At 36.1% G+C, this 10,118-nt stretch overlaps 1 pseudogene across 1 annotated transcript; it reads left to right on the top strand.

Annotated features, from left to right (window-relative positions):
* The first annotated feature begins 555 nt into the window (after nucleotides 1-555).
* On the top strand, nucleotides 556-1,023 carry LOC112624509 (annotated as a pseudogene). The gene has a single exon (XR_003119410.1). The product of XR_003119410.1 is annotated as a 60S ribosomal protein L27 pseudogene (transcript).
* The last annotated feature ends 9,095 nt before the right edge of the window (nucleotides 1,024-10,118 follow it).

Raw genomic sequence — 10,118 nt, 5'->3', positions numbered from 1 at the left:
TGCCTTGTAAATGCTGCTTTCCTTCCATTTCTTTGTGGCCCACCTACTCCTTTTCTCCCTGAGAATTCTCCCTGGTTAATCACACACAGAAAAGAGCTGGAAGCCTGTGCCCCATTTTACAAATAGAACTACAGACTTCAAGGGAAAATCTGGGCTTCTCAGTCATGCAGCTTTTCAGACCTACCAGCTCAAGGGCTAGGGTTCCTCGATTGGAATACAAGAGCCAGCCCTCCTGGATCCCTGTGCCCTGCCCCAAAGTGTGATGGGAATCTGCCACTGCATCTCCTTCCAGATTCCCCTCCAGTAAACGCTTTTTGAGACTGATGTGTGATTAAATCATCCGACTCTTACTTGCTCAATACCCACTTTCCTGCTTTGCCACCTACCTTACTGCCAACTCTATTTTAATCTTCTTTGCTAGATTTTAATTATTCACCTGATTTCTGAACACTAGAGTGTCCCAGGGTTCGGTCTTCTCAATCTTTGGACTGCTTTGTCTATGTTTGCTCACTTGATGAACTCCTTCAATCACATGGCTTTAAACACTATCCATAGGTAGGCCTGAGTGGTTGCTGCCGAAATGGGCAAGTTCATGAAAACTGGGAAGGTGGTGCTTGTCCTGGCTGGACGCTACTCTGGACGCAAAGCCGTCATCGTGAAGAACATTGATGATGGCACCTCAGATCGCCCCTACAGCCATGCTCTGGTGGCTGGAATTGACCGCTCCCCCCGCAAAGTGACAGCTGCCATGGGCAAGAAGAAGATCGCCAAGAGGTCAAAGATCAAGTCTTTTGTGAAAGTTTATAACTACAATCACCTAATGCCCACAAGATACTCTGTGGATATCCCCTTGGACAAAACTGTCGTCAATAAAGATGTCTTCAGAGATCCTGCTCTTAAACGCAAGGCCCGACGAGAGGCCAAGGTCAAGTTTGAAGAGAGATACAAGACAGGCAAGAACAAGTGGTTCTTCCAGAAGCTGCGGTTTTAGATGCTTTGTTTTGGTCATTAAAAATTAAAAAGGAAAGAAAATAAATAAATAAATAAATAAATAAATAAATAAGTAAATAAATAAATAAACACTATCCATAATCTGATACCTCCAGTCTGGACCTGCTTCCTAAACTCAAGCCTCATCCATAAACTTTCTATTTTGACATCTCCACTTGGATGACCAATAAACATCTCAAAGTTATGTACAAAACTTACTTCCTGATTGTCCTTGCCTAAACAAAACTGACTTCCTGATTGTCTGTCTTTGCCTAAACATGCACACAGTCTTCCCTATTTCAGGCAACTTTTTCAATTGTTCAGATGAAAAATCTTGCAGTCATCGATGACTCCTCTTTTTCTTTTACAGGCAATCCATCGAACAAGTCCTGTTTGCTCACCTTTCCAAATATGTCTGGAATACAACCCCTGCTCCCTGACTGGTTCCACCCTGATGTGTGCTACCATCACTTCTTGCTTTCTTGCCTGAATTATATAATAACCTCTCACTGGCTTTTCCCTGGCTTCCCATATCCTGTTCTCAACACAGTAGCAGAGTGTTTCTTCTTGAAAAATATCAGATTATATGACCCCACTGTTTAAAAATATGTAATAAGTTGTGGCTTTTTTTTTTTTAACTCAGAGCAAAACTAAAGTTACTATAATGGATCACACACTGACTTCTTGTTACTCTTATGATCCCATCTCCCCTCAATTCCTGCCATACTAATTCTTTGCCCTTCTTTGGACATCCTGAGTATGTACTCCTGCTTAGGCAATTACATTTGATTTTCCTTTTCTCTGGATTCTCTTTTCTTCAATAACTGCATGCCTTGTTCTCTCACTTTTTTGAGTTCTTTGCACAAAGGTCACCTGTTCAGTGTCTGATTCAAATTTTTACTCTCCACCCCTGCCCTGAAGCACTTCCTATCTTGATGGCCTGTCTTAGTTTTCTTCAAAGCATTTATTATCTTTTAATATACTAAATAATTTACTTAGTTTTCTCTCTATCCCCCAACCATCCCATCTAAAATATAAACTTCAGGAGGGGAGGAATTTTATAATTTCATTCACTAATGTATCCACATTGCCTAGACATGACTCTCAGTATGCACTAAAAAAAAATTGTCAGATAAATGGATGGATAGTTTCTCTGTAGCTCCAGCTTATATTAAACTTGAGAATTTAGGGACATCTATTTTACTAGATAGAGAAAGGGGTCTCCTTAACTCGTCACTCCAAATTGTGCTCTCCTTTTCTCTCCCAGGACATCTTCTGCTTTTTCTCTTTCTCTCACTTTCCTCATCCTCCACCCTCGAGTGGCTGTAGTCATCAGAAGAGAAATGCACTGTTGATTTAACAAGCTAGCAGGGAACTTAATACGTGGAAAGGACATCTGAGCACTAACAATAAGAATGACAGAGCCCTTGGAGTGCATGTGACAGAAAAGAGAAAATTATTAGTGTTGAGAATGGCAAATTGCATATCTGAAAAAATGCCTCCAATATAGAATAAAAATTCATACCAAGTATTTTTTCTAGAAAAGAGCATGGTTTCAGATATGACATTTTTCTTGTCAATTGTATACCTCGCCTGTAAAAACTCACCTCTTTCAGGTAGTTGCTTAAATTCTTCTACTCTAAAGAATAGTGGGGAATAAAAAGACATGGAAATGAATCAGCAAAAGTCATTTTAATAACAATGAGAAGAATGAAAAAGAAAAAGGGAATTTCATAGATTTAACGTATTTCTGAAGGTCCGATCATTTGGGGCAAATCATATTCAGGGTGAGATGACAGCCATTCTTCTTGGATTCTGAAGATAGCAGTAAAGAACTGAGTCATCTAGCTCTTTAGGGTAGGTCCCAGTCCTGTGACTGTCTTATTATTCATGCTGGGTGACAGAGCAAGACGCATCTCTAAAAATAAAATAAAACAAATTAAAAATCTTCAGAGGCTTACTCCCTTCTTGTGCCCACAGCACCAAAATAGCATCTGTTTCCTAGAGGATTCATTGACAGGAATTACAAACTACTGATTATGTGTACTGTGTTGCTATTATAACTACAAAGTTATATATGTATGTGTACATTGCAGATTGCTAAGAATAAAAACACTTCCAAGACACCTAATCCCTGTTTTGCTTTAGAATCAGAGCCCTTGAAAATGTGGATTGTTCCCATATCTGCATATTAATCTCTCCCAGTTGATAGTATGTAAGAAAGCGAAATATAAAGCCAAAATTATAAAATAAAACATTTAAATAATTTCCTTTTAAGGGTGAGCTCTAAACCTTGATCTGACTCTTGCCCACAATCTTAAATTCATTCTAGAACTATGAACTCTGAAGGAAGCAGGGTCAGAAACAGTACTTCTTACCACTATTTCTTCCACACCAATATTATATATGGCCAGCAGAGGTAAAGTTATCATGAAACAAATAAAACATAAGCGTTAGGGCCTTCATTTGCATGGGAACCTTGAGCACTTGGAGATGCTGGGAATTGTAGAGTTCCAAGGGAACCCAAATTGCAACCAAATTGTAAGTTCCAATTGTAGAGTTTCAAGGGAAGCCGAATTGTAACCAGGATAATACAGACTTTTCCTATAAATTGCCTAAAGGCATCTTAGGAGACACTAGGCTGAATTTTTAAGTTTCCAGTGATTCACTGTGATTTTTTTCCTCATTCTAATTATTCACTTCTTGTATATGTATTTATGTTTTTAAAGAGGCAACCCCTAATCCCAACAGATAATGCAAACTAAAGTCTGTGCCAAACCTGGATCTGCCTCTGATGGATGGTTCATTCTTATGAATGTTTTCGATGGTCCACTCAGATTACAAAGAATAAAAACTTATCCAGGATAATCAGAGTTCTTGTCCTTTATTTATGAACACTAGGTCATAATTACCACAAGTATTTAAATGATTACTTTGGTATAATTTATGGATTTTAACATGTTTTCAGCATCTTGATTTGGAAAAATATTAACTTTAAGAAGTATTACAATTCTACTACAGCTGGTATAACATTATACCTCCAAAAGAAAGCAACTTATTCTTACTTGAAAAATGTGGTATGACTGAAAAGCAGCAGAAAACCATTTTCAAGATTGTAGGCTTATTCATCCAGCTACTGGATTCTGAAATCTTCTTGATATTATCATCATCAGAAAATATTTAGAGTCTAAATATTTCACTAAAGCATTTAAAATGGTATATAATCACTATTTGTTTAAGCAAGTCAAACCAGGATTGTTATTTATTTACTTATTAGTAAAAATATTGTACATAAGTTTTGTATCCCTAGTGATTTACATCATGTCTTCTAAACAAGCTTCTTGGTAGGTACTGTATGTTCCTTTAAAATTATTGCTCGCTGTAAAAGTGGGCACACACACGCCAGGGTGTGCATTAGGCAGCTTTTACAATGCTCCCTGGGTGTGCTAGGCCTCTGAGGCATGGAGCCAAATGTGAAGCTGCCATCATTCAACAGTATAAAATGCATACTGTGGTGTGTCATCGCAATTATTCCTTTTTATGACTTTGGAAGAAAAAAGCTCCACCTTCCCTTCAGTAATTTTAAACATTAACCTCCAGCTTTCAGAAGTAGTCAAGATGGTTCAACTCCATGTTTCCCATGAACAAGATGTAGTTCATTAACAACTAATTCCTCCTCACATGCCAACTTTACATCTATTACAAATCTTAACTTCAAAATATACCAGAATTTGCAAGAAAAATGTGTAGAAGTTTTCAAGAATATGTATTTTCTGTTAAACGGGCAAAACAAATCTGACAGGGATATTTCCAAGAGTAAATATTTTCTATAAACTTGGACTTTTCCTGTCATGTTTCTATGATTTATATATTAGCAACTTTTATTTATTAAAATTTTTTAAGATGAATAAAATAATTTTATAAATTGTTTGACTCATTTTAAAATGAAAACCTTACTTGCCACAAACCTAGCACTTAATAATGGAGGGATAATAAATGCAAATATATGAAAACATTAATATTAGCAATCAGCAGTTGGCTTAAGCTTTAAAGTTTACACGACAACACTCATTCTCAGACCTTTTTCAAGTCAAGTTACAGAAACACGTGCAACAAATTACATTTTAAATGAGAGGTAAAACCTGGAGTTGAAATTATAACACAAAGACTTGGTGATGTTAATGGGATATCAGGCAGCAATTGTAGTGGATAAATCCAGATACGGACACTAGAACAATTTTACAGAGACTCTGCTATTCTGGGGGGTGTATTGATGGAGGGAAAGCATGCTATATAAGGATGATATAACATTCTTAATAAATTCTATCATAAGGAATATAATTGGGCAAGAAAAAATTCTTATACTATTTTTAGTTTTAAAGGCTACATTTAGTTCAATTTCCTTGTATAAGACAATCTGGTGGGTAGTTTTTTATAATCTCTTTGATAGAATCTTTAAAAATAGTCATCTGGCCTTCCCATGAACATGTATTATGAAAACAAATGAATAAATCTCATTCTTTTGTGTGGTATCCCTTTCTCCTGTTGAGCAACTGAGTAAGTCAGTCTTCACCATGTGCTGAAACATACTCTTCTACAATTTGTGCCTATCAGCCTCTTCTTCTGTTCTGTAAAAGAGTGGCCCTCAACCTTTTTTCCATTAGGGGCCAGCTTCATGGAAGACAATTTTTCCAGGGCCAGAGATGGGAGACAGGGTGGGGGATGAAACTGTTCCATCTCAAATCATCAGGCATTAGTTAGATTCTCACAAGAAATGTGCAACCTAGATCCCTTGCAAGCGCAGGTCACAATAGGGCTTGCGCTCCTATCAGAATCTAATGCTGCTGCTCATCTGACAGGAGGCTGAGCTCAGGTGGTAATGCTCACTTGCCCGTGGCTCACCTCCTTCTGTGCAGTCCAGTTCCTAACAGGCCACTGACCAGTACTGGTCCGTGTCCCTGGGGGTTGGGAATCCCTGCTATAAAACAATACAGAGTCTACCCTTCCAAGGGTTTGAAGACACCTAACAAATGTCTCTGCATCCTTCCTACCCCAATCTTCTCTTCTTTAGACATACAAATCCCTATATCCTGAATAATTTCTCATGTGACATTGTTTCTAGACTTTGTACTATATCTTTATGTGTTTTTTATATTATTTCCTTGTTAAAGTGGAGCAGTCATAATTCTGCGTGACACAATGAAGTTTTACTTTTGTTGACTTTATTGACCTAAATAATATGCTATTAATGTAGTCAACATTTACATTGGCTTTCTTAAGATATTAGTTACAATGTTGACTTAAACTGACCTTTCTGTCAGATAAAATGATCAGGGCATTTTTAAGAAACATTTTGTATTGTTAAGTTAGGTCTTCTTAATCTTATTAATGTGTAATCGATTATTTCAAACTTCATTTTAAGACTACATTTAAGCCAATTTTGTTGCATCTATTTATTTCATCCCTTTATTGTAGCCTATAAAATTTTTGATTTAGTGATCAACTGATTAGCCGACCACATAGATTTACATCTCTTGCAATCGTGATAGGCCTGTCTTTCATGTGATCAGATGTGTGCGTGTATTGAACATGGACTATAGAAACACACTGACTTGCATTTTAATTCTGTGTTGGCCACTTACTGTCTATGACTTCTGAGAAATCACTTAACCTCTTTGAACTTCCATAAAATGGGAAAAGTAATGCTTACTTTGTGAAGTTATAGTGAGATTTAGATGAGATGTTGTATATAAAACGCTGAGGACAGTATTTGGTTTATACATATGTATTAAATATATATACACATATGTACATACATACATACACGTATATATACACACATGTATATATGCATATATACACATATATACACACATACACATATATACACGTGTATATACACATATACACGTGTATATACATATACACACATATACACATGTATGTACACGTATATACACATACACATGTATGTACACGTATATACACATATACACATGTATGTATACGTATATACACATATACATGTATGTATGCATGTATGCACATATACATGTATGTATACGTGTATGCACATATACACATGTATGTATACGTGTATACATGTATATACACATGTATGNTGCACATATACACATGTATGTATACGTGTATACATGTATATACACATGTATGTATACATGTATACATGTATATACACATGTATGTATACATATACACGTGTATGTATACATATACACACATATACACGTGTATGTATACATATACATATATACACGTGTATGTATACATGTATATACACACGTGTATGTATACATGTATATACACACGTGTATGTATACATATACACACACACACACAAACATACACACAGAGATTTATACATACAATTATCTCCTGTAGGAGTGGAGTGGAGACAGAAACCAGAGCAGTAATAGTTGAAGAAGCAAATATGTTTATCTGCAGAACAGAATTTGGAAACATTTGGAAATGAAGGCAGAGGGTATTGACTAATATTGACTAATTGTTGACATATGTTAAAGTTCATGAGCAGCTATTTTGTTTCTGTGGAATGAGCAATTAAAACTGACTACTGGATTCTGAGTTTAACGACAAAATAAAAACTGTATTTGAAGTTGATTACTGAGAGTCCACCTTTCTGTTATTGAGAAGGGAGGCTGGTGGCCACACAGGCTTGCTAACCCCACTGAACACACCTGAGCAAAGGGAGGCACCGAGTAAGGGAAAAAGTACTTTTTTCAGAACTTATGTGCCTGTAGCCCACACATTTACAACCTTTGTTTGCTGTCAGTGAGAATGAAGTTGGAATCGTATCTCTTCTGTCTCTTTTAACTTTAACATGACTACCTAATGCTATTGATTGTCGGGTGAAGGCTTGAGCACACAGCATGATTTTCATGCTATGCAGAATCTCAGAATCCATGGGGACTTAGATATCATGACCCAGAAAGCCTGGCATCGACAAGAAGAAAAGACCTTCATCAATGCTAAATTAATTAGCATTGAAAGTTAAAGCTTTCAATGATGAAAGTTAAAGCTCCATCCTGTGCCCAGGGAGAAGCTTGTTCGAGGTCTTATAGCTGGCAAGTGATCACCCAGGGTTTGAACTCTGGAAATCTCACTGTGGAACTTATTCTTTTAACTACTAAAATAAACTAATTTCTATATTAGATTATACTGGTTTTTCGAGGATAATCGATCTGTGATAACACCCTAGATCTTTTGGGGAATAGTAAAAGGAATAAATTAATAAATAAGTATTGCTAAGGTAAGAAAACAAAAATAAGTTGGAGCGAGTAACGAAGTTTTTCCATATGAACACAGCTGAGAAAAAATCATTTGGAAATATTGCTGTATAAAGCTTGTAGTGAAACATGTGACATCCATTGTTTCTTTGCCCACAATTGCTTCTTCCATTTGGAGGTGAAGGGAAACTTGCACTCATCACTGTGTCTCCCCCAACCCCACCACCAGAAACCTATGTTTCCAATAGGAATTGTCATCACATCTCCTCTCTGGCTTTAACTATTGGTTTAGGAGTGAGCACCTGACCCAAATTGGACCAACGGTGACAGTTAAATGTCTTTAAACAATGATTTAGCTCAGAGATGGGCACATAACAGAAGCTTAGCCAAATCTAGATTTTTCTTTACTTTAGAAAAATACAGTAGTAAGTATAGCACGGAGCTCCCTCTTCTCCCAGAAGGAAGCATTCAAGAATATGAGCTTTAAAGTTGTTTGTAGCTATGCCCCACTTATGAGAAGAAAATTAGACTCAGAGAGTGAAGCCAATGTGTGAAAAGATGCAAAGACCAAAATGAAAAGGGTCATTATGACATTCAAATCTTCAGTTCCAGATGTTCCTGCCCTTTACAGTTTGCCTCCATAGGCCAGCAATTTCCCTTTTTGCCTAAGTTATTTGAGTTTAATTTTTATCTCTTAAAGTTGAATCAGTCTTACTACAAATATCAGTAGAATAAGATAGTCATATTCTTGGGCTAATCTAGGGCCTCGTGGTGGACTAAATGTCAGTAGAAAGCTGCCTTCATGGATAAAATTGCCTTCGCTCCTCTTCAAACTTACTTTTCTTGAATTGCACTTTAATGAAAAGCTCTTATATTTAATCAAGTGTCTAAAGCAATGTACAACTTTCAAAGCTGAACAAAGCATTCACAATACTGAGATAGCTGGTGACACTGTACACTCCATCCCTCAGTGCCCCGTATAAAGCACCACATGAGAAATCTTTTTCTAAAATGTAAACTAGAGCTTTGCTTCCCTTAAAAGGAACTGCCATATTTTCTACTTGTGGAAAAAGAGAATCATATTAATAAAATCATATTAATTAAAGTGGGACAAAGCAGGTCATTTTAGGAGACATTATAATATAGTGGAAGAACATTGATTTGGAGACAGAAGAACTGAATTTAAGTCCATGCTACACATTTCATAGCTGGTTGGTCTCTGACAAATTACCTGTTCTCTCTATACCTCAGTTTTCTCTTTTGTAAAATAGAAATAATAATGTTAGCCTTACTTATATTATAACATTATTATAAAAATTAAATAGGATTGTGATGTAAAAATACTTTAAAACTATAAGGCATTGTATCTACTTCAGTTATATTGTCTTTCAATCAAATTAGAATTTTCTCTTATATACAGGATGCTTTCTTTGAGGAGGAAATCTTTTTATTCTTCACAAGAAATTTATACTGCTTAATAATAATATTATCCTATTTTCATCTTTAAAGAACTTAAATTAAATTATTCTTTACCAGAACCATAAGTCACAGTTCCATTTCACATTGGAAGCAAATAAAAGTTTAAGGCAAGAAAAGGACAAGGACGTTAAGGACTATAGAAGAAAATAAGGCTTTATGCAGTGAAAACCTGAACTCTGGGCTGCTCTGTCTTCACTGTAAGGCAAAAACCACATCAGAGCTTTGACAATTCACTCTCTTTTTTCCTGCTGTTTCTCAAAATCTCTATCTTGAACCCACACTAAAATGTAAGGACTGAAATAAAGAAAAGGAAGTCAAACCTGTTGTTCAATGAAGATCAATGTTAAGAGTGAGAGATATTAATTGGAAACAATAACATTGATT

This window comes from Theropithecus gelada, chromosome 5, assembly GCF_003255815.1.
Source record: "Theropithecus gelada isolate Dixy chromosome 5, Tgel_1.0, whole genome shotgun sequence".
In the NCBI taxonomy this organism is placed as follows: Eukaryota; Metazoa; Chordata; class Mammalia; order Primates; family Cercopithecidae; genus Theropithecus; species Theropithecus gelada.
The sequence above is the reverse complement of the archived record's forward strand: the minus strand, read 5'-3'. Positions and strand labels throughout refer to the sequence as shown.